This window comes from Penaeus monodon, chromosome 25 (genome assembly GCF_015228065.2).
Source record: "Penaeus monodon isolate SGIC_2016 chromosome 25, NSTDA_Pmon_1, whole genome shotgun sequence".
NCBI lineage: Eukaryota > Metazoa > Arthropoda > Malacostraca > Decapoda > Penaeidae > Penaeus > Penaeus monodon.
This window is the reverse complement of record NC_051410.1, coordinates 37,921,592-37,921,893: the sequence shown is the minus strand read 5'-3', so window position 1 is coordinate 37,921,893 and position 302 is coordinate 37,921,592.

Below are 302 nucleotides of genomic sequence, written 5' to 3'. Positions count from 1 at the left end.
AAACTTTCAGAAATATACTTCGAATCCAGCTGTTCATTATTATTAATATTTTGCATCTCGGTTTTCAAAAGCAATGGTTCGTATGTTTTTATTTTCTTTTAATGTTTCACAGTCACAGTTAGCGGATAGTTTTCTTGATGCATGAAATTCAGCGCCCTTACATTTTTTAAAAATGTCTTTTTTTTGTACAAGGAATGTTTATTTACTGTTGCAAAATCAAAAGCACGGAAATTAAAATTCACACGAATTACGTAGGATATTTTTTCCATTAAACGCGACAGGAAATGTTAAATAAAACATGA